Raw genomic sequence first — 23,606 nt, forward strand, 5'->3', positions numbered from 1 at the left:
TGTTGTTGTTGTTTTTCCTGTCTCCACCTTCTTCAGTTCAGCTCTAATTTTAGTCATTTCCTGTCTTCTACTAGCTTTGGAATCTGTTTGCCCCTAGTTCTCTAGTTCTTTTGGTTGTGATGTTAATGTGTTGACTTAAGATATTTCTGACTTTTTGTTGTGGGCATTTAGTGCTATAACTTTTCATGTAAACATTGCCTTAGTTGGGTCCCAGAGCTTCTGTTATGTTTTTTCTTTGTTCTAATTAGTCTCAAAGAACTTCCAAATACCTGTCTTAATATCATTATTTACCCAAAAGTCATTTAGAAGTCATTCAATTTCCATGTTTTTGGATAGTTTTGAGTGAATTTCTTAGTCTTGATTGTTAATTTGATTGTGCTGTGGTTTGAGAGGTTCTTTGTTATGATTTCAGTTTTTTTTCATTTTCTAAGGAGTGTTTTATTTCCAATTATGTAATTAATTTTAGAGTAAGTGCCATGTGACAATGAGAAGAGTGTATATGCAATTGTTTTTGAGTGGAGAGTTCTTTAGTTATCTATCAAGTCCATTTGATCAAGTGTTGAGTTCAGTTCTTGAATATTTTTGCTAATTTTCTGTTTCAATGACCTGTCTAATATTGTCAATGAGGTATGAAAATCTCTGACTACTATTATGTGGAAGTCTAAGTCTCTTCGAAGGTCTCTAACAACTTGCTTTATAAATCTCGGTCCTACTATGTTGGGTACATATATATTTAAGATAGTTCTTCTTGTTGAATTGAACCTTTTACCATTATGTATCACTCCTTTTTGTCTTTTTTGATCTTTGATGGTTTAAAGTCATTTTTGTCAGAAACTAATATTACAATCTCATCTTTTTTATGTTTTCTATTGTCTTAGCAAATTTTCCTCTATCCCTTTATTTTGAGCCTACCTGTTCATTGCATGTGAGTTGGATCTCTTAAAGACAGCATCGCAAGGTCTTGGTTCTTTATCCAGCTTGTCACTCTGTGTATTTTAGCTGGGGCTTTTAGCACTTTTACATTTAAGGTCAGTATTTATATGTGTGGATTTGATTCTGTCATCATGATGTTAGCTGATAATTTTGCAAACTTAGTTTATTTGGTTGCTTTATAATGTCACTGGTCTATACATACTTCAGTGTGTTTTTGTAGTAGTTGGTAATAGTCTTTCCTTACCACATTTAGTCCTTGTTTCAGGAGCTCTTTTATGGCACGTCTGGTGGTAAGAAATTCCCCAGCATTTGCTTGTCTGAAAAAGAACTTATTTCTTCTTAGCTTATAAAGTTTGATTTGGCTAGATTTGAAATTTTGGGTTAGAATTATTTTCTTTATAAAATGTTGAATATTGGCCACTAATCTCTTCTTGCGTGTAGGGTTTCAGCTGAGAGATTCGCTGTTAGTCTGATGTACTTCCCTTTGTAAGTGGCCTGGCCTTTCCCTCTAGTTGCCATTAACATTTTTTCTTTCATTTTGACTTTGAAGAATCTTATAATTATGTGCCTTGGGGATGTTTTTCTCATGGTGTATCTTACTGGAGTTTTTTACATTTCCTGAATTTGAATGTTTGCCTTTGTAACTAGGTTCGGGAAGTTCTCATGAATGATATCCTAAAATATGTTGTCCAAATTGATTCCAATGTCCTCATATCATTCAGGAAAACAGTCAGTCATAGATTTGGTCTCATTACATAATCCCATATTTTGTGGAGGTTTTGTTAATTCCTTTTCTTTTTTTTCTGTTTTTGTCTCATTATTTCAGAAATCTAGTCTTCAAACTCAGTTATTCTTTTCTCCACTTGATCTCTTCTACTATTAATACTTGTGTTCACATTAGGAAATTATGTAGTGTGTTTTTGTGCTATATCAGGTTGATTACAGTCTTTCATCTATTGACTGTTTTGTCTGACAACTCCTGCAATGTTTTATTAGGAGTTTCAGCTTTCTTGCATTGGTTTATAGTGTACTCCTTTAGCTCAGTGTACTTCATTTCTATCCAAATTCTGAATTCCAATTCTGTCATTTTAACTTCCTCAGTCTCTGCCCGATTCCAAACCCTTGCAGTCATTTGGAGGAAAGAGGGCACTCTGTTTTTTTGAGTTTTCAGCATTCTTGTGCTAATTCTTTTTCATCTTGGCAGGCTTATTTACCTTCAGTATTTGAAGTTGCTGGCTTTTGTGTATTTTTCTTCCTTTAACAGTCTGTGCACTTTTCTGTAGACTTGCTGTGGTATGCTGGGTTTCCACTTCAATGCCTAGTCACCTCAAATTTTCCTGTACCTGCAGGTATCACCAGTTAAGCCTGTGAAGCAGCAAAGATGGCAATCTGCACCATCTTCAAGAGGTCTGTGACAGGGAGGTACGGACATATTGCTGGCTCAAATGCACCTGTAGGAGGTGGCTGGAGACCCTGGTTGGGAGATCTTGCCCAATCAGGAGGAACGGGATCAGAGACCTGCTTTAAAAAGTCCTTTGACCATGTTTTCATAGACAAGCTGTGCTATGCTGGGGGACCACTTCAGCTCATGGTCACCTCAGACACTATGAAGCCTGAAAGTTGGAACAGCTAAATCGCCCAAACAGCAAGTATGACAGCATCTACAGAAATCATTTTATTTGAGTTATGTAGCAAGAACCCAACTTAAGCAAATATAAAACTTATGACTAACTCATTATTTGGATATTAATGTCTATGCTAAACCGATTTGTTCATGGGCTAGTCAGCTATTCATATGACCTTTACAATTTTCTGAATTCTATTTTTTGGTTAAAAAAAGAAAACAAACTGATACTTATCGCTTTCCAATAAACATTTGATTTAAGTTGTTATGCCTTCAATATCTCATGTAAAATGCTAGTTTCATTACAACTGTATGTAAATATGTATAAAATAGAAAGTATCTGAGATAAATCTCAATCAGTTTTGAAGTTTATTTTGCCAAGGTTAAGGACATGCCCAGAAGAAATAAACATGAAATCACAGAAACAGGCTATGGTCTGTACGTTTTTCCAAAGATGATTTTGAGGACTTCAACATTTAATGAGGAAAAGTAATCTGGAGGGGAAAGAGAGAGGGTATAGTAATCCACGTGTTGTAAAAGAAAAGGAGCAGGTAGGAGAATAATCAATTATATTTTTGTCTTGTTCTCAGTAAATTGGCATTTTACATAAGATCATGTGAACATGGCATAGCTGCCTGTGGAGATATTTTACCTTTCAACTGTAGCTGTCTGCTTCAGAACAGAAGGAAAGGTAGTTTCTTGCATGACTCAGTTTCCAGTTTATTATTATTATTTTTCTATGGCATAGTGAATTGAGTTCTCAAGTTTTTATTTCCCTGTCAGGTATCTTTTGGGGTATTTTTCAAAATTGCAGTTTTAAAACATGCACCCTGAAGATTCTGGTAGCAAAAGATGTCATGTGAGACAAAATCTGTACTTTTTAAAAATCTCTAGGCGATTCTCTTCACAGTCCAATTAGGGAAAAACTGATTAAGGACTTTATACCAAACCAGACTTGCAAAAGAGAGATGCAAAAGCATTTGAAGACTCTATAATAACAAAATTTAAAAAATATATATTTATTTCAAGTATCCAATACTGACTACAGAATATAATAGATTTATTTCTAGAACGCATGAGTATACTTTTAGAAATCTTATAGAACACTTTTATATTTTGGTGTCCAGGCCGTGTCATTTGGTCACAATTAGCTGGTATAAAAATATATATAGACTTATAGATTATTTTTAAAAATTCCAATAAGTGGGTGGGCAGAGGGTAGTAAGTTATTCATTCATAATGTCTCTACTAATGCCCACTCATGATGGCTAAAGATACATAGAATTTAAACTTACACACACACACGAACACACACACACACATATAAGACACACACACACACACACACACACACAAAGACACACCACCCTTCTCCCACAGTATCCTCTGCTGAATATTCTCTGTATCTTCATTGGTACTTTGATTATAAGCCAATTTTCCTGCACTTTCCAGAATATCTTTAGGATTTCGTTTTCCTGAATTATCCATAAATCTACTAAACATACCCGTATTGGCTTTTTTTTTTTTTTATTTTACATAACTCTAACATCTTATTTTACCCCAGAGTTCCCTACAGATATTCCTATAAATTTACTTTACCAGAATTATTTTGTCTTCTTTTCCCTTGAAATATCTCGACAACTCCATCAATAGATTCTCTGAGCACACAACTCTCTTTAATCACTACCAGTTACTTCACCCAACATCTCAGTCTTACTAAAGAAAAATAAATTACGCTGGAAAACATTAATAGTTGCTACCACACTATTACTTACATGTCTGCCACACAAGTAAATAAAAAAGTGTTATAAATATTCTGAAACCAAATATGGTTGAATTTTGGGGTGGACTTTGGTTTTACACAGTGACTAATAAAAATGATGTTTCTGTTTCTCTGAAGTGAGTATATTTTTCAATTATCTACCTCAATGTCATTTACTTAACCAACATTCGAATTTTCAATTTAGGAAAGAATAGAGAGATTCTTCAAGAATAGACCTGCCTATCAAAGAGGAAGTTATAAAGGGCGCCACCCAAATCTACTTACTTTACAAAAATAGCTTAATTGTAATTAACATAACCTCAAAACAAATATTCAATTGAAAGAATTTTAAAAAACAAACTAAATAAAAAAACATTGTTGTACTTCTTAAAAGAAATATCTCAGGCCACAGTTCTTTATTTATAAGAGAAATAAACTGAAAAATCCAAACATTTTATTTCATTTTACAATACTCATGCAGTTGCTTGTTATTTTTATTGACACAGATGACATTCTAAATTATAAATGATCATTGACTTAAACTACACTTAATGTCATGAAAATTCTACTTATCTAGTTAAAATATAATTCCTGATGTAAGGGTATTCTGAACTAAGTTTTGAAAACTTCAATAAATGAGAAATAATCTCTAGATAATCTTGTAAAATTATCAAATTTCTTTCCTTAGCTCACTAGAAAAACATACATTTCAGGGACTTGGTAAATTAAATTAAAAATAACTTTTTCTGGGACTGTTTCTTTAAGTTTCACTGGTCAACAATGTTGCTATTCTTTTTATTTTATTTTACTTTATTTTATTTTATTTTATTTTATTTTATTTTATTTTATTTTATTTTATTTGGCAGAGTCGTGCTCTATCACCCAGGCTGGAGTGCAGTGGCTCCATCTTAGCTCACTGCAATGTCCGTCTCCCAGGTTCAAGCTATTCTCGTGCCTCAGTCTCCTGAGTAGCTGGGACTACTGGCACGTGCCACCATGCCATGCTATTTTTGCATTTCTTAAAGTAGAGACGGGATTTCATGATGTTGGCCAGGCTGGTCTCAAACTCCTGACCTCACGTAATCCACCCTCCTCGGCCTCCCAGAGTGCTGGGATTACAGGCGTGAGACACTGTGCGTGAAGGGCCTAACAGTGTTCCCATTCTCAACTCATAGATCTGGTTTATAAAAGTCAGTCAGGTACTTTTCTAGACCATATAAATGTCAGTCACAATATTTATCAAAATAATCGCTCACTTTAAATTTAGCTGTGGGTACAGACTATGAACCACTTGCGCTTAGTTTGACAGAACAGATGTGAGGATCAATGTTTATCTTCATAATTATGTCATAAAGTTCTTACATCTCAAAGACTGTGTGCTTACATTCACAAAATTCTAAAACTCGACATGTATAATTCGACAGATTTTCTTTTCCAACTGATGTGATGTAACAAGAGGAGCAACAAAAGAAGAATCCCAAGATAATCACGTAATTATGTTAGGAGAGATTCTCAGTTTGATCTAATCCTGTCTAAATAGGCTGAAGGAAATTAGTCACTCAGAATTATATAAAAGGCTCTACTGAGGTATGTAAAACAATCTGTGCAGATTTTTTCAACCTCTTCTTGTGCCATCCAAGATATATGAATAGAGTTAAACTAGAATGTCACTGTGAACTATTTCTTCAACTTTATCTTCTTAGGAAGTTTTGTAGTTGTTTAGGACTGGGGAGAGAACTTAAAGAAATAACAGGAACTTGAGAAGAAATCACATATACAAAGGCACCTCACTTAAAATTGCTGAGCAATTTAAGCATAAATATAGGGCATAGATATAGACAGACCAATAAATTGATCAAATCAATTGTATATATATATTTATACATACATATATACATATACATAAGTAGATTTACAACATCTTTCACATTATATGCAGATATTAACTATCAAATCTTTATTATGTAGAAAGAGTGACCACAAAAGATGCACCGATTTAATGTCTAATTCAATAAATACTTACCAGTTTCCATGCATGTGTCAGGTCTTCAGCTAGATTAAAAAAAATACAATGTTGAATCAAATAATCAAAATTCATTATCTTATGAAGAATTGCATTCTCAAGACAAAAGACTTAGATAAATGAAACAGCACAAGTGTGTGCCTGTGCAGACATGCATTAATTGGTGAAATAAAAATATTAAATATATAATATGCTAGGCATACTAGAGTGTGAACTAAATAATCGTGTTAAGTGTATGTAATGTATATTCTGTGTGTACATGTGTTTGAACATATGTCTGTATGCATGTACATATATTTAATATATATGTACAGTACGTGGTATTTTCTACCCATGTCATGGTTTATATCAGATAGTGACAATTCCAGTGAAGAAAAAGCCAGAAGGCCAGATGTGGTGGCTCACACCTGTAATTTCAGCTCTTTGGGAGGCCAAGGTAGGTGAATCGCCTGATGTTAGGAGTTCGAGACCAGCTTTATCAACATTGTGAAACCCCATTTCTACTAAACATGCAAAAATTAGCTGGACATGGTGGCAGGCGCCTGTAGTCCCAGCTACTTGGGAGGCTGAGATAGGATAATTTCTTGAACCCGGATACTGAGGAATAAGTTACTGTGGGTTGAGGGTTTACTATTTTATTTAGAATAGACAGATAAATCTTGGTATGACATAATCTGATCCCAAAATTGGGTAGATGTTTCATGTCCAGTAGGGCAGTGTGGACAGTTAAGTGCTTTGTCTTTTGCCTTGAATGATAAAGAAAACTATTGTAGAGTTTTGAGAAGAAAAAGGCAATTTATCTTATGTGTAATATTAAAAGTCCTCTGCTGCAGTGAAGAGAAAAGATTGTAGAGGTAAATGAGCAAACGGAGAAAGCAGTTGGGGACCACTGTAGTAAATGGGCTAGCCCGGGGATGCCAGTGGCTTGGGGAAGGTGGCAGCCTTATGAATTTTTCATAACTTTATAAAAGTCTCAATTCTTCATGGCACAGTCCTGTGGTATAAGCTCTCATTTCACATCATGCATGTTTCCTCAATTCCCCATTTTAAATCCATATACTAAGATATTTCTGTTTCTCTTAAATATATGATATTGAAGTACATTATCTTTATGAACTACTTTATATATCAATATATATTTAGACTATATTTTTAATTATACTGTTTCTAAGTGTTCAATTCTTGTATAATAATTGTAGAATATTTAGAGATGAGAGAAAATGAAGATCATCTTTAATTCTACCATCTGAGCCTTTGCATTCTTTTGTTTTGAATACATACATGCGTATATGTGTATGATTATGGTCACTATAAAAATAGATTGTTGTCTGATTTTTGCACACACAGGAAAATTTATATATGCTTAAATATGCCTAAATACTCATTATGTTTTAAAACATAATTTTATTATTTAGTAAATAATAAAATACATACATAAATAACAAAATTATTATTAATTATTTTAGTCACCAATTATTTACTGAGTACTTAATATAGGCAGGGCCTATTCTTTGCACTTAAAATACATCAGTTAACACAGCTAGGAAGAAGAAAGTGCCGGCACACGTAAAACTTATGTTCTCATGGCAGGAAGTAACCAATAAATGATAATAAATAATAATCAATTAATAATTGTAACATTATGATAGAAGGTGATGATTTTCATGCGAATATATAGAACTACATAAAAAAGATTTAAAAAGAGATTGAAATAAGCCCCTAAGTTGACCTCATTAAGAAGAGATTGCAGTTAAATTTTTTTCATTATTATAAAGAGTATGTATCTTTGTTCATAATTTTTGTCTAAACCTATGAAATTGTTCTTGGATACATTCCTAGAAAGGGAATTAATGGGTTTAAGAGAATATTTTTGAGCATTGTCATCCTACTGTATTTTAAAGCAATTTATGCACATACCAGCAGAGTTCAAGTTATTATTTCAATGTTCCATGCTACTGATATTTAACAAAATCAAACAATAAATTTTCCAATTTCTTTTTGATTTTTCATTATTGTTATCTTCATTCGTATTTCTTGAATTGTTTGATGCACCACCCCTCTTTAAAGATGTTAAAGAATTTACCGTTTCAATTTATTATTTGTGTAAAAGGCTATTGATATTCTTTGTTTGGCTTGTCTATTTTATTTTTCTACTTTTTGTGTTCATCTTTAGGCATTTTTAAAATAATGATATTCTAGGTTTGATACGCATGATAAAATATTTTTTCTCATTTTTACATTCCTTTTTAAGATAAATTTTGGGAAACTGATCACACATATTTTTATATTTTATCAAGTCTCTAAATTCTTCTCATTGAATTTATTATATTGCTTGCATAGGAATCTGTTTATAGACTAAAGTCAAACAATTGTATGTATTTTCACCTAGAATTTATTGTTTCTCTTCCTCTTGCTTTATCTCCTTTTTTATTACTATTCAACTCTTTAATATACTTTCTATTAATTTTAGGCAATATGTTAGGCACTGATCTAACATTATTTTTCCCCAGATAGGAGTTCAAATGTCCCATAAACATATTATCTCCAGTGATTTATTATCATTTTATCGTGATGAACCGTCTTGTGAAACAATTGTTTCTCTACTATATATCCCGTTTCATTAATAGATGGAATCATTCTTGAACATTCTAGAATATTAAGACAAGCAAATAATACATTATTAAAATGTTGCATGTGTATAATATGTTTTGATATGACACTAAATAATCCAAATCCTCAAAGTTAAAGAATTTTATACTTCTTTTCTGAAATGTTATACAGTGTAGTATGATCAGATTTTTAATTTTATCTAATATTTTAGGTAGGTAGGGGTATGTGATTGCCAATTTAATTTGAATTTTTTTTTTACTTCTAAACCATTTTTCTTGTATATTTATGTTCTTATTTATCATTCATGTATCTTTGTCCAAGTGTTCAAACATTTGTTTTATTGTTGAATTTTCTTCTTCATTGAGTTTTAAGTATAACTTAGATGTTCTGGACACAATTTCTTTACCCATTTATATTTGAAAACATCATCTCACAGTTTCGCTTCATTCTTCAATGCATTGAGCCTCTTTTGAAAATGAATTTTTTAAAACTATTTATACATTGAATTTATCTTCATTCTAAATTATAACTCATGCCCTTTGAGCATTTTTTAAATCTTTCCTGATTCAATGTCACAACATTTGTTTGTCCGTTTTTTTCCTGTGGTCTTTTTCAACTTTTGAAGTTGACCACTTATATTTAGGTTTATGATTTAAGCTTTAAGACATAAAACTTTTTCCATTTTTGATGTGGATTCCAATTGCTTCAATATTATTTGTAGAAAACTATCATTTTCTCATTAATTTCCTTGGGATCTTTGGAAAAAACTAATTGACTGTATATGTGTTTATTAATTTTTGTACTTTCTATTTTGTCCCACACTTCTGTATATCTGTCCTCCAATACCACAGTCTTTATAACTATACTTTATAGTGAGCCTTGAAGCAAGAAAAGTAAGTCCTCTATGTACTTCTCCTTAGTAAATAAAAAATAAAATAAAATAAAAAGCTATTCTACTTCCTTTATATTTCCAAAATCAGTTTAGAATATCCCTGCCAAGTATAATTGGGGTAATTTACAATCTCCTCAACAGCCTGAAATGGTTTGATTTTCTTCACATTCTCATCAACACATTGTATCTTTCATTATTTTAAATAGTAGCCATTCTATCTCATTGTGGTTTTAATTTGTATTTCACCAATATTTAGTGATGTTGATTATTTTTTCATGTATCTGTTGGCCATTTGCATTTAGGTGTAACTTCTTTTGAGAAACATCTATTTAAGTGCATTGACTACTTTTAGTTGGGTCATTTGTTCTCTTGCTCTTGATTTTTTCCACAGAAAACTATAAGAAGGTTCCTTAAAAACCTAAAAATAGAATTACTATATGATCTAGCAGCTCTACTTTGGGGTCTATATCCAAAGGATTTGATAAACATAAATATGTTTAAGAGGTATCTGCACTTCTATATTCATTGCAGGATTGTTTACAATAGCCAAGTTATGGAATCAAACCAAGTGTCCATAAACAGATGAATGGATAAACAAAATGTGATATACACACACACTCTTTATATGTAGTGTATATATACACGCACATGCACACAAACACACACACACACATAGGAATACCATTAAATCCTTAAAAAGAGGGAAATCCTATCATTTGTGACAACATTAATGAACCTGAGGACATTATGCTAAGTGAAATAAGCCAGGCACAGAAAGACAAAAATACCTGTTTTCACTTATATGAAGAATCTTAAACAATTGAACCCATAAAAGCAATGACTAGAATGATTATGACCAGAGGCTGGGGACTGGGGAGAATTGGGAGATATCAAAGGGTACAGTGTTTTAGTTAGATGGGAGAAATAAATGATAAGTATTTGAAGTGATGATATATCAATTAGCTTAATTCAATTCATTTCATATTATACAGCTATAAGTTTTAAAATTTAAAAAATATGTAGCATAGTGAGATATCATTGGAATTTAATAAAGCTAGCTACTAATATTTTTAATAAGGCTTTAGTTAAATCTGTATAAATCTCTGGATAATTGAAATCTTAACACTATTGAATCTTTAGCTTCCTTAACATATCTCTCCATTTATATAGGCCTTCTTTAGCTGTCAATAAGGTTTCAGAGAATAGCTCAACAATCTGTATTTGGTAAATTTAGCCATACATACTACATGTTTTGGATGTTATTGTAAATGATACAATTTCCAAATGCTTATTGCTAGTATAAACAAATATCATTGATTTTCTTTAATAATCTTGTGTCCTGTAACTTTATTAAATTTATTTATTTGTTCCAGTAGCCATTTTGTATATTCTTCAAGATTGCCTGTACACTCAGTTGTGTTATCAGTTGTCTGTTAAAAGAGCATTATTTCATCTCTCCTTATCTGCGTGCTTTTTGTATTTTTTTCCCAGCTTTATTGCACTGGCTGGAGGCTCTAGTGAAATGTTAAAATAGAGGTGGTGAGAATAAACGTTTTTGCCTTTTCCAGGCATTACAGGAAACATATTCAATTTTTCACCATTAAGTTTAATGATAATTGCAGGTTGTTTGCAAATCCCTGTATTGGTTTGCTAAGGTTGCTGCCCAAAAGTATCACAGAAATTTATTTTCTCACAGTTCTGGAGGCTAAGTAGCTGAACTCTAGATGTCACCACATTTGGGTATAGTTGTGAGGGAAGGATCAGTTCCAGGCTTCTGTCTTTGGTTTCCAGGTGGCTTTAATCTCTTTGTGTCTTCACAAGGTTTTCCCTCTCTACGTGTCTGTGTTTCAATTTTCTCTTCTCATAAGGACATGAATCATATTGGAATATGGCCTACCTGAATGAACTCATTATAACTTAATTATGTCTGTAAAGACCTGATCTCCAAATATGATTATATTCGGGGGTGCTGAGGATTTGGATTTCAACGTATGAAATTCAGGAGAGGGAAGCAATTTAGCCCATAATGACACCTTTATTAAGTTAATACGTTTATAAGACTATGTTTGTGAATAAGTGTTGCATTTTGTCAAATGCTTTTTCTCTCTGTATCTATTGAAATGATTCTCTGGATTTTCTTTAGTAGCCTATCTGTATGCTGAATTATATTAAATGATTCTCTAATATTTAAACAAAGCTCACATTGTGATTTACTATCTGTATTTAATATTGCTGGATATGACTAGCTAGGATTTTGTTGAATATTTTGGTGTCTATTTCCTTAGGGATATTACTCTTTAGGTTTCTTTCTTTGTGTATATTTTTTTCTGGTTTGGTAACAGAGTAATGCCAACCCTGTAAAATGAGCTTCAAAGTGTTTCTTCTGAACTTGTATAGAATTGATATTATTTCTTTCTTACTTATGTAGTAGATTTTTAGCAGTGATAGATTTTGGCAGTAGTAAATTTTTATCTTGCCTTGGAAATTTTTAGACAAATATTTTAACTATAAGTAAATTTTATTAATCCATAAATAACCCTTCTGTTTATCTATATGTTTCTTAAGTTAGCTATGGTAGTTTTACTGTGTATCAAAAATGGAAAAGTAAGTCAACAGACGTTCTAGATAAAAAGGGAAAGTCTGCCCTTCACGCCTTCTGTGGACTAAATATTTCTACATCCCCAAAATTCGTATGTTGAAAGGCTAATTCCCAATGTGATGATATTTAGAGGTGAGGCCTTGCAAAGTAATAGTTCATAATTAATATTCTTATAAGAAAAGGATTAGATATGGGCTCACTCTCTCTGTACCCCACAATAAGGACATGGAAAGAAGAGGCCCATCTATAAACCAGGAAAAGGTCTCTCATCAAACTGAGCTCTTTCAACACACTGATCTTGGACTTCCCAGTCTCCAGAATTGTGAGAAATAAATGTGTGTTTTTTTGTTTTGTTTTGTTTTGTGTATGTGTATGTGTGTATATATATATGTGTGTATATATATATCTCCACTGTATGATAATCTGTTGTTGCAGCCTGATCTGACTAAGACAGGTAGAGATGAAGGCTGGGGAAGCATTTGTTGAGATACTTTTGTCCTTTCATTTCCTCTCCAAGCCATATTCCCACATATCTAAAAATGTTAAAAGAATTCCTGCAGCTGAGATGTTTTTCTCCACCTCATTTTGAAGTTATGCAAAGGATTCCTCAAAGTTGCCCTTGAAGCATCCTAGTACTGTTCAATATATAAGCAAAGACAGAAAGCCTGTGTTATTTTCTTCAGCCATCTTCCTACCAAAGGAGTTTGTTTGACTTCAGGACATATGAGAGATATCTAGTCACTTGCTCTCCTTCTTAAGCACTAAGATAATAACCACAACTTCACATTTTGTTTCCCCAGAAAGTATTAGAGATGCCAAAGCTTTCCTCTTAGTGTAGAAAAGGCTTAATTAATTTCTGTACTTACTATCTATGATCCCATAAAAGTAAATAGTTAAATAATTTAGTTCAAATGGTACAAATTATTAATTCCATGTGGGAATTACATATTCTTTACCTTTAATGAGGTGTGTATATGTAACTGGCTATGGTGAAACAAATTTCAGAGGCATGGGCCCAAAATAAATATCAGTTTATTTTTTTTCATGAAACCTAATATTGAGTTTTTATACCTAAGTTACAGTTTTTCTAAACTTTTATAGCACAGTAATATGTGCACAAAATATATAAAATATATAAAGCTTAATATTTTAATTTTTGAAATCATTATTTGAATTTTAAAGAGATTGCATCATTAAAATCAATAATTACATTTTAAACAGATAAATGTAAACAAAATGTGAACTCTATTTGTGTGTGTTTAACAGTATAAAAGAAAATAAAATGTCACCTGTACATCTACAAAAAGCATTTTTTAACCAATAGAATATAATGTTGCTCTTAAGATATATACTTAGTGTAATTCTAGAATCATATAAACAAATCATTCTTTGAAGCTTGAAAACATCACTACTACTAGCTTTTGGTTTTACATTTTCAAGTTGGAAATTCCAAAATACTTTTAACACAATCAAAATTCTCTCCATAAAGTAGTAGAGAGTTGATGTTATAGGCTGTAAATAACAATTTTAGAAAAGACTCTAGCAGTGATACAGCATAAAGAATTATCTTTAAGAATGATATTTATGCTTTATCTGTATTCTCTGATTCTCGACATATTTTAATTCATTTCCTTTTATTTTAGACACCATCTGACAATCTTCCACAGATACGTTTGACAGTCTCCAAAGCAATTACTGAGAATCACTTTTGGTCTCTTTAAACAGAGTAATGCAGTATTTCTGCTCTTTCTTTTTAGGTGTCCTATATTTAATTACATTTCTAATTTCTTATCAAAGTTTATTTTTGTTTAATTTTTTATACAGGCCTTATATATAATTTTTATATTATATTTTCATGTTATGTCCTTAATGTTTGATAATGATAATAATTGACTTTATCAATAGTGTCAGTAAATGTTATTGATAATGCCAAAAATTGACATTATCAATCATTAAAGAAATAACATAAAAATATAATTAAAAAGTAGTAGGATTTTAACTCACAAATAATAATCCTGCTCTGATATTCCTTTTTAAAATATAATTTACCCATAAAAGTTTAACTAACTTAACCTAAATTTGTTTTGTGAAATACTGATATCTGCATAAAGATATAAAAATATTAAATAACACTTGATACAACAATAAACTCCTATTGATGTATATCAGCTGTAATTTTTACCTATGAAAATGCAAACAGATATTTGTTTTTACTCATATTTCATGCTTCTAAAAATAAGAGCCATCTTATAATCAATATGTGGAATCATTTTTATCTGAATATATTTTATTAAACAAAACCATGTCTCAGAATTAACATTATCTTAGAATTAAAGTAATAGGTCCCTAAAATATCAAATACCATTACCAGAATTATATTTTCAACTATTTATCATCCATCACTGCACATTAAGCAGATGTTTTCATTTAGCTGTAAGGTGGTCATATGATCACATTTTCCTAGTTGCGAATACAAAGGCAATATGAGATATCATGTTAATTTAGTGTAGTGACTGTGGAGACAAATTGGTAGGCAAATCAAGTTCTAAACTCTCTGGTTTGATTTCTTTATGTGTAAAGTGAGGATAACTACATAATAGAATTCTTATGAGTCTGAATAACCCAACACCACTCCTAGTCAACATAGTGTTGGAAGTCCTGACTAGAGTAATCAGGCAAGAGAAAGAAAGAAAGCGCATTGAAATAGGAAGAGAGGAAGTCAAACTATCCCTATTGGCAGATGACATTATTCTACATCTAGAAAACCCCATAGTCTTGGCCAAAAGCTCCTTCAGTTGATACATAATAACTTCAGCAAACTTTCAGGATATAAATGTACAAAATCACTAGCATTTATATATACCAATAACAGCCAAGCTGAGAACCAAATCAGGAACGCAATCACATTCACAATGGCCAAAGAGAGAACAAAATACATAGGAGCATAATAAGCAGGGTAGTGAAAGATCTCTGCTATTAGAATTACAAAACACTGCTCCAAGGAATTAGAGACAACAGAAATGGGGAAAAACATTCCATGCTCATGGATAGGAAGAATCAATATCATTAAAATGGCCATAATGCACAAAGCAATTTATATATTCAATGCTATTTCTACTAAACTACCAATGACATACTTCACAGAACTAGAAAACGGTTTTAAAATTCATATGTAACCCATAAATAGCCCAAATAGGCAAAACAATCCTAAGCAAAAAGAACAAAACTGGAGGCATCATGTTACCTCACTTAAAACTATACTACAGGGCTACAGTAACCAAAGCAGGTGGTACAAAACACAAACACACACACACAAACCCCAGTGGAGAACAGAGATCCCAGAAATAAGGCCACACACCTACAACCATCTGATCTTCAACAAAGTTGACAAAAACAAAGAATAGGGAAAAGACTCCTTATTAAATAAATGATGCTGGGCTAACTGGCTAGCCACATGCAGAAGATTTAAACTGGCCTGCTTCCTTGCACCACATACAAAAATCAACTCAAGATAGTTTATGCCTTAAAATGTAAAATCCAGAACTATAAAATCCCTGAAAGACAATTGAGGCAATATCATTCTGGACATAGGAACAGGGAAAGATTTCATGATGAGGATGCCAAAAGCAATCACCACAAAAGCAAAAATTGACAATTTACATCTAATTTAGCTAAAGAGTGTCTACACAGCAAAATATTCCATCAACAAAGGACACAGACAAACTACAGAATGGGAGAAAATGGCTATTATTAAAATACAAAAAGTAAGAGATGCTGGTGAGGTTGCAGAGAAAAGGAAACACTTATACACTGTTGTTGGGAATGTAAATTAGTTTAACCATCATAGAAAGCAATGTGGTGATTCCTCAAAGAGCTAAAAACCGAACTATTGTTTGGCCCAGCAATCCCATTACTGGGTATGTACCCAGAAGAATATAAATCATTCTACCATGAAGACACATGCACATAAATGTTAATTGCAGCACTATCCACAAAAGCAAAAACATTTAATCGACCTAAATGCCCATCAATAACAGATTGGATAAAGAAAATGTGGTACATATACACCATGAAATACTATGCAGCCATAAAAAAGAATTAGATCATGTCTTTTGCACTAACAAGGATAGAGCTGGAAGTCATTACCCTTTGCAAACTAACACAGGAACAGAAAATCAAATACCACACCTTCTCACTTATAAGCGGGAGCTAAATGATGAGAACTCATTAACACAAAAAAAGGGAATGACAGACACTGGGGCCTAATTGAGGGTGGAGAATGGGAGGAGGAACAAGAGCACAACAGTTAACTATTTGGCACAAGACTAGTACCAGAGACACAAGTTTACCTATACAACGCAACTTTACATGTACCCCGGACCCAAAATACAGGTTTAAAAATATGACTAAATTCATGTAAATATGAATATAAACTTAAATCATTGTAAATGTGTACTCTGTGTAAAATGTAAGATGTGATTGTTTCTGATTAATTCCTATTATAACATTGAAGTTTCCAATAGTGTTATTTAAAGGCAGTGAATCCTTTGGAAGCTTTGTATGTGTACTCATTTCAAATGTCAGTACTGATTTTCTAACCCTAAAGGCATTGTCAAATAGGTTTTGCTTTGATTGACTAAACTTAAGAACAGCTTCATTTAAATTAAAGTGAACGTAATAAGTTAAATTTACTAAGTAGGCCAATCACACACATAAAAAATGTTGCAGAAAATTAAAATGTGCTCCCTCTGCTTACTCTTGATTCTAAGGAAAAGTATCAAATGCTTGTCCCAATATTTACTTGCATGTACCTTAAATCATATATATCTATAATCTACATATATATATCTATATAACTAGTATTTAATAAATATGTAATTTTATTAATAATATTAAACTAGTGTTTAATAAATATGTAATAAATTGATGAAGAATTTTGAAAGAATAAGTTATCATTTACCCAAATAGTAGGCACCACTTGATACCTTAAAGGAAACTGAAGAATATGATACTTTTAATTCTGGAAGATTTAAAATTAGCATATAAATGTAAATTGGATTTTTCAAAAACCATTGAAGTCCCATTTTGTTGAGCTGAATATGTCAAGTCATATTAGATTTTCCAATTCATTATAAGGACAGGAATAGCAAAAGCCTTAAGCCACCAAAGTGAATTTATAAGCAAATATTGAGTGCTTAATACAATACGCTGGGCTGTATATTATCTCTATGCTAAAAGAGAATGTAACACTCCAGGGGGAAACAAATCATGTGCACATTAAACCTTTTGAGAATAATGCATGGCTATATATAATCAAGGGGTAAATTACAGTTCTAGTTATCTATTACATTTTTAAAAATTAGTGACAATAAATAAAATGTTTTCTTAGTTTCTTTTTATGATGATATTGCCTACTAATACTTGTAATACTTATGACTACAAAGATGATGCATCTCAGTAAAACCAAATAAATTTTCAGAGTGACATAAAGTACTATTGAGATTTTTTTAATATGCTAATATTTAGGTAGGTGATTAAGTTTTACTTCTAGACTGAGCAATGAATCTTTGGTTATCTAAAAGATTGTTACCTAACATCTCTAATAAATTAAAACAATATTATCTTCTATATATGTTACTTTATTTTCAAATAGAAAATACATTCTGTGTGCTTGTAGTGGAAAGCCAAATATACTAGATATCAATAGACTAAATTTTTCTCACCCCAGTCCTAACGTTTTCTTTAGAAAAGTTGTTTTTTTCTGGAACTCATCAGAATTATTTTTAAAACAAGGTTTCAGAGTAGATGAGCTCAAGAAGTGATTTTTTTTTCTTTATGTAAACATAAATGTAATGGTTAATACTGAATGTCAACGTGATTAAACTGAAGGGTGCAAATTATTGTTCCTGAGTGTGTCTGTGAGGGTGTTGCCAAAGGATATTAACATTTGAGTCAGTGGACTGGGAACAGAAGAACCTGAAAAGGCTAGACTGACTAAGCCTCCCAACCTACATCTTTCTCCCATGCTAGATGCTTCCTGCCCTCGAATATCAGAATCTAAGTTCTTCAGCTTTGGGACTCAGACTGCCTTCCTTGCTCCTCAGCTTGCAAACAGCCTTTTGTGGGACTCTATGATTGTGTGATCAATACTCCTTAACAAATGCCCCTTTGTATATACATCTATCCTATTAGTTCTGTCCCTCCAGAGAACCCAGACTAATACAGTAAACTGTCAGATATTTGAAATAGATTTTTTAAGTTATTGGATATAAAAGAATACTTTAAAAATCACATTGTTTTGCTTCATACCATAAATATTTAGAAAATCAAATTTTAAAGAAATTATTTGTAATAGCATTGAACATACCAAATACTTGGAAATGAATCTAATAAAAGATATTTAGAACCTACAACACACATATTCACACAAAATATCTATAAATAGAAATTAAACAATAACTAAGCAAATGGAGGAAATTATCTTCATAGATTAAAAAATTAAATTTTGTTAATAGTTTTTCTTAAGTGCTTCTACAGAGGAAATTTAATTCCTTTTAAAATTGCTTGTTTGTTTTTATTTGAAATTCATAAACTGATTCTCAAATATGCATGGAATAAAAGAGGTAAACTAACCAAGGCAATTATGTAAAATAACAAATCTAGGAAATGTATATTACCAGGTTTTAAAAAATTAGAGTGTGGCATTGCTATAAGAATATGCAGAGACCAGTGGAAAATTATTTCGAGATTGGGGACAGATGACATATAAATGATTTCATGATAATGGTGAAAATGACAGTTCTATATACAGAAAAGGGTAGTGTTTTCAAATTTGATGCTGGTTGAATAAACATTTGAAAATTTCTGGGTGTGGTAGCTCATGCCTGTAATCCCAACACTTTGGGAGACCAAGGTGGGTGGATCACTTTAGGTCAGGAGTTGGAGACCAGCCTGACCAACATGGTGAAACCCCATGTCTACTAAAAATATAAAGTTAGCTGGTCATAGTGGTGCTTGCCTGTAATCCCGGCTACTAGGGAGACTAAGTTAGGAGAATCCCTTGAACCCAGGAGGTGGAGATTGCAGTGAGCCGAGATAGTGCCATTACACTCCAGCCTGGGCAACAGAGCAAGACTCTTTCTCAAAAAAACAAAAACAAAAACAAAGAAAAGAAAATATTTACCTTTACCCCTATCTCACACTGTAGATACAAATCAATGATATAAATATATAAATGTAGAATAAATCTTTATGAATCTGGCAGGAACTGACTTTTAGCAATGACTCCAAAAGTGAAAACCATCAAGGCATAAAATCAATAATTGGACTGCAATCTAACTATACTTTTAAAAAAACTATTAAAAGAAATATGCATTTAGACATCCCTGTTATTCTTCAGTTTGCTTTCTCCCAGTGGCGTGGGTTTGTTCTGAACCTGCTTTTGGGGTGTGCCTGCTTCCTTCTCTCTGTCTGATGAGGCCGAGAGAGGTGAAGCCACTTGAGCTGGGGAGTGACAGATCTCAAGTCCCTGCTTTTTCTAAAACGTTTTGCCTTCAGAAAAGAAGAGCTAGAAGGATGAAAATTACATAGAAAGATGAATACCAACTTTGAAAAAATGAAAGATGAAGAGGAATTGAAGGAGTTGAGGCACAAACTTGAACAGGGTCACATGTTTGGCCCGTGATTTTAAACACTTGGTGCCGCACCTGCTCCTGTTACTTGTGCAGTTGCAGCAGAAGGAGCAGCGGCCTGAGATTCCAGAGAAGTGGGTTCGCTCTCCATCTCTGCAGGGACACCACTTCCTCTGGGCCCTTGGGGAAGTCACTGCACTCTCTGAGTCTCAGTTTCCCCATTTTCAGGATAACCACCTGCAATAATTACCCCTTTCTGCCAAGTTAGAGGACTTGCTTTGCAGATCTGATAAGGTGGTGTGGATGATGCTGCTTTGGGGGCTTTAAAGTATAAACCTGGGCTTACTTATACTCCAGAAGTGGGCAGGACAGGTCTCTCATAAGAGTTAGTTTGTTTTTCCGCCTTTTTTCCTTTCCTATCTTTTAGTTTTATTGCTGTTATTTTACAATGTCCTTATAAGATGAAACAAGTGATGCTGATTTTTTTTTTTCAACCTTTATTTTAGAATCAGGATACATGTGCAGCTTTGTTGCATAGGTATATTGTGGGATGCTGAGGTTTGAATTAATGAATTCATCACAGAAGAGGTGAGAATAATGCCCAATAAGTAGTTTTTTTCAGCTCTTAGTTTCTTTCCTACCCCTTCTTATATTCCCCAGTGTCTGTTGTTCCCATTTTTATGACCATGTGTACTCGGTGTTTAACTCCCAATTATAAATGGGAAAGTGCTGGATTTGGTTTTCTGTTTCTGTGTTAGTTTGCTTGAAATGGTGGCCTCCAACTGCATCCATGTTGCTGCAAGGGATATCATTTCATCCTTTTATGTGGCTGCATGGTGTTCTGTGGTGTATATGTACCATATTTCCTTTATCAAATCCACCGTAGATGGCCACCTGGGTTGATTCTATGTCTAGTGCTATTGTGAATAACGCTGCAGTGAACATGCGGCTGCATGCATCCTGTGGTAGAATGGTTTATTTTCCTTTGAGTAGGTACCCGTTATTGGAATGACGCTGAAATATTTAAAACAGAAATGAAAACTTTCATGTGCTCCCCCAAGCCCCCAAGCCCCTCCATCCCGTTCTGCAGGGACAGCCACTGTTTGTGGTTTAGTATGCTTTCTTCCAGGTTTTAAATAAACAAAACCCATGCATTAAAAAAAAGAATTTGCAGTAGACTTATTAATTAATTTCATGAATAATTAATCAGGATAAAAAGCAGGTAAGAAAAAAATGAGAAACCAAAAGAAAACTGGTTCAATGACTTGAATAGATAGAAGGTTTACGTAAAAAGAATGATCAATAGCCGATACACACATGAAAAGGTCCTCAACATCATTAGACATCAAAAAAATGAAAATTAAAAAAAAAAGAAAATTAAAATTATGTAAGATATATCTGCATATACACTAGCATTACTAATATAAAACATATAATTGCAATGTTTTTATAAAACAAAGGAGCAACCGGAATATTAACACACTTCTGAGGTAGTACGAATTGGATTCAACCCTTTAGAAAAACGCTTGGAATTATCTACTATGAACAAGTAATTCCAATCCTGCGCAAATACCCAAATAAATATTTAAATTCATTGAAATACATGCACAAGAATGGCATAGCAGTATAATATGTAGTAGCCCCAAACTGGAAAATTTATAAATACTAATTTACAACAAAATGATGAATTAATTGTGGTATTATTATACCATCTGAATACATTGTTATAAAGTATTGAGGATAAACAGTTTTAATACTGAGTGTACAACATTTATAAATATATTCATTAAAAGATAAGGACATGAGTACTGTTTCATTTCATTTATATAAAATTAAAAACCAGAAAATATAATATTTGATTATGGACGTTAAAATAGCGGTTTCCTTTGGGAAAACTAGTGACTAGGGAAGTAAACAATGGCCACCTCTGAAATGCCAGTGATTCCATCTTCTCTCTCTCTCTCCTTTTCTCTCTGTGTGTGTGCACGCACGTGTGTGTGTGTATCCTAAACCCAGTGGTTTCACGGGCATATTCACTTTTGAAACTCATTAAATTCTAACGTTATAATTTGTGCACAACCATTTATTTATATTTTATAGTAAAAATATCTGAGTAACAAAACCCTGAGTCAATCTAAAACTGACAAACTATAAAAGAAAAGAGGTTAAGACAAAAAATAAAGCATTATTTGATTAAAAAAATAGAGATGATAGTATATTCCAGCTGTCATTGGTAAATTTTTAAAAACCAAATAAAATAAAATTAATTACCCACCTTAAAATTCAAATGGTAGAAAGTTGAATACTTATGAGGTGTCCACTGACCATATTTGAAATTAAGCCATTTAAGGAAAAAAAAAATAGAAGAATGAAATTATTTTAATAACTATATTTTTATGATTTTGTAATTAAGTTGTCCCATAATCATGGGACATAGCTGTATCATAAACTTAAATATGATTTAAGGACTTTTCTAAATACTCCGCTATTCTGTAATCTTGTGAGAAAAAAATAAGCTGAAAATTTCTGAATATTATAATGACCAGATATTTTCGGTTCCTCAAATTGGTCTATATCTACATGGAGTTACCTTTAGATAGCAAAACTCAGAATTTACTAATTCAAGGAAAGTTAGTCTTTACCATTTTCCATGTAGTTTTACCATTGGTAGTTTTACCAAACGGTAGTTTTACCATTAATCATGTAGTTAATCATATACCTAATCTAAGATCTAAAATTATAAAACTTCTGAAAGGTAATATAGGAGAAAATATTTGGAATCTTGGTTTGGGAGAAAATTTCATAGATTGATATGAAAATTATGAAGCATGAAAGAGGTAAACTATACTTTATCAAATGAAAATGTCTCCTTCTTAAAAGTTTCTTAATGAAATAAAATAATAAAAACCATTTTTACTTAAAAAATATAAAAATATTGTATAACTAGAGTAAAAGAACAGCTTTGTGTGTTTCAGACAGTATGTATGTGCCCGTTTAACCTGTGAGGTCTTGGGCAGTAAGATGTAGACAGTAGTTACCACGAATTTTACAATTATACAGCATTCTGGGTCTTGAAGTTACAAAGCAGACATAAAGAATCATTTTACTAAATTCTAATACCCAGACTTCCTTTGAGTTTTCATTCCCTACCATATTTCAAAAACATCCATTCAAATACTTGGTGTTGTTTTTGTTAGTTAAGTGTCTTCCCAGTATTCATGAAATGAGCTTTAAGTAGGATAAAATAGAATGTATAAGTTAGTTTGTGACTTATGTCAACCACAAAATAGCAAATGTTTTCTAAATGAGGCCACTATTCTCTAATGTAAACATATAAAAACGTTGAACAAACCTCTATTTTATTCAGTACTCTGACAAGAACATTGTTACTATATTTTGTATACAGTTTGCTGTGACCCAAGAAATAGATAATTCTCAGAAAAAGATGCCACCTGAAGCTATAGTAAATTCTGATTCTAATTTGTTATTATATCAGTCAAGCATGGTCATATATGCCAATCTTGACTGAAAT

At 32.3% G+C, this 23,606-nt stretch overlaps 1 long non-coding RNA gene across 1 annotated transcript; it reads left to right on the top strand.

The window, feature by feature from the left end:
* The first annotated feature begins 2,218 nt into the window (after positions 1-2,218).
* LOC105544611 lies at positions 2,219-2,982 on the top strand. The gene is made up of 2 exons (XR_001006795.1): positions 2,219-2,355; positions 2,487-2,982. It is a non-coding gene; the product is annotated as an uncharacterized LOC105544611 (long non-coding RNA).
* Positions 2,983-23,606: the final 20,624 nt, after the last annotated feature.

The sequence above is a fragment of the Mandrillus leucophaeus genome, unplaced genomic scaffold (assembly GCF_000951045.1).
Source record: "Mandrillus leucophaeus isolate KB7577 unplaced genomic scaffold, Mleu.le_1.0 Scaffold1082, whole genome shotgun sequence".
Lineage (NCBI taxonomy): Eukaryota > Metazoa > Chordata > Mammalia > Primates > Cercopithecidae > Mandrillus > Mandrillus leucophaeus.